The following is a 2,500-nucleotide window of genomic DNA, read 5'->3' as shown; positions in this document are numbered from 1 at the left end:
AGTGTCCATGTCAATATGCACATCCTGTATTGGTCAGTCACATGTTACACACACACTGGCTGCAAGAGAGGAGATCATATAGCTACACCAGGGCGTTCTCGTGACATGTGGGCTACACATAATCAGCCTCTAGCACTCAATATTTTATACGCTCCACTACAAAGCTATCCGAGTGTCTGGGTGTCTTTTTCACGTCACGTCCCATAGATGATGAAAGACAAACAAAGATGAATAGTTGGTAAACACAAACAGCAGGGTTATCAGGCCACTAGAGGTCCAGGGTCAGTTCCAACAGTGCCACATAGGAACTGATAATCAATACGGGAGAAGAGAGCATCTGTCTAAAACTGCCAGACGTCTATTCTGCTCTGCCTACTTCTGCTTGGGGACTAGAGGCTGAAAGGTTTCACCACAGAGAGATGAAAGACCTGGCACAGATACCTCAGCACTTAGTCGCTCCACGCAACCCCCCCACCCCCACCCCTCCACTTTCCATCTCTCTCTACCCCCTGTCCCTTTGTAGGAAAGTTATCAGGGGCCCCTGAGGTGTCTTTTAAGACCACTTATCGCCCATGTGAATGACCTCTACTGCCCCACAGCTGATACATACATTGAAAAAGGGCGTCAAGGACGGCGTGGTGGTTCCAGTATGTCGGGTCAGTTCGAGGACAGACGTGTCAACGGGAACGGATCTCACACCAGAGGTGTCCACTAATACAAACTGTTCTGATGGTTAAGACCTACAAAGGAGCTCGCCGATGAGTGTGACTCAGTGACTCATCATTTTAAAAAGAATACCTGTCGGTGTCACCATCATGGCCTTATTCCTCTATTCACTTGCACATGAAAGTGATTTATCATCTGATATATCACTGACTCACATGCAGGCACGCAGAGTTTCAAACTTCTTTAGACTTCAGCACAAAAGAAAAAAAAAAAAAAGAAACTTCACAGACCTCAGTCAGGCCTACTGCTGCTCCCCTACCTAGAAACAAAACCCACAAGCCCACCATAATAATAGAAGCCCGGGGTACAAGCCTCCCTTTGTCCCGGGGAGCCGGCAGGTGATTTGTATCTATTACCCTAAGCAGCCACCCATGGGAGGTGTAATGTGTCTCCATGTGTGGGGCAGAGTTAGCATGTAGCATGACCATCATAACAATGGGAGGCTGTGGGAGGCTACAGCTAAGCGAGGGCCAAAACGGGGAGGCGTTTGAATCGCAGAGGCTATAATGTGATATAGGGCACGGCTGGAGCGGTGGAGAGCGGCTTAATAAAAGCTGATCTGTTTGCGGCCTGATGGGAAATGACTCCATTTGAAACGCATTACGCACGGGTGGTTTGGCATGTGGAGGAGGACGGAGGTGAAATTCGGCAGCTTTTGGCCGGAGGTGGGCCGGCAGTGGGCTCGGGGGAGTGGGGAGTGGGGAGACGACAACGGCTGGGTTATGCATAGGATCAAACGGCACTGCCATGCTGAAAGGTCAGCTCTGGCATTCAGCTCAGAGCCAGCTGTGGGCACTCCCTACTTTCCACTGAAGCGCACACACACACGCACACACGCACACACACACACACACACACACACACACACATACACACACACACACATTCATGCACGCACACACACACATACACACACACACACACACACACACACACACACATACACAAACATACTCACATACCTAGTGCAAAATGCTACTCGTCCAACACATATTATTATGGTATGAAGGTCATGCAAAGGAAAAGCAACTACCTCATCCACACACACACACACACACACACACACACACACACACACACACATACACACACACTTACACACACACACACTTTCAAAGACACACACTATCACACAATCCCTAACTTTACCCTCCACTTTCAGAAACAGGTTTTGACTGCACGCACTTCACAGATATCAGAAGGTCAAGGGTCAGCTATTAGGCTCTGTTAGTGGAGTCTCAGGTTAATGGAGGACACAGTGCACTAATCCATGACCTAAATGCTACAACACTCTGCACAACAAATCCTATCTGGCTGTCTTTCAATTCAGTGTGTGTGTGTGTGTGTGTGTGTGTGTGTGTGTGTGTGTGTGTGTGTGTGTGTGAGAGTGTGTGTGTGTGTGCGTGAGAGTGTGTGCAAGTGTGTCTCTGTAACAGTGTGTGTGTGTGTGTGTGGTGTGTGTGTGTGTGTGTGAGAGTGTGTGTGTGCAAGTGTGTGTCTGTAACAGTGTGTGTGTGTGTGTGTGTGTGTGTGTGTGTGTGTGTGTGTGTGTGTGTGCAAGTGTGTGTCTGTAACAGTGTGTGCGGTATGTCTGGTGTGTGTGTGTGTGTGTGTGTGCAAGTGTGTGTGTGTGTCTGTAACAGTGTGTGTGTGGTGTGTGTGTGTGTGTGTGTGTGTGTGTGTGTGTGTGTGTGTGTGTGTGTGTGTGTGTCCACCTCCTAAACTTGCATATGACATGTCCACGTTCTGTGTCATGTCACTCTCTGACTCAGAA

At 48.7% G+C, this 2,500-nt stretch overlaps 1 protein-coding gene across 4 annotated transcripts in view; it reads right to left on the bottom strand.

Annotated features, from left to right (window-relative positions):
• daam1a (dishevelled associated activator of morphogenesis 1a) overlaps positions 1-2,500 on the bottom strand; it is a 69,217-nt gene that overhangs the window by 37,784 nt on the left and 28,933 nt on the right. The gene's annotated exons all lie outside the window — the stretch shown is intronic.

The sequence above is a fragment of the Alosa alosa genome, chromosome 19 (assembly GCF_017589495.1).
Source record: "Alosa alosa isolate M-15738 ecotype Scorff River chromosome 19, AALO_Geno_1.1, whole genome shotgun sequence".
Classification (NCBI taxonomy): Eukaryota; Metazoa; Chordata; class Actinopteri; order Clupeiformes; family Clupeidae; genus Alosa; species Alosa alosa.
The sequence above is the reverse complement of the archived record's forward strand: the minus strand, read 5'-3'. Positions and strand labels throughout refer to the sequence as shown.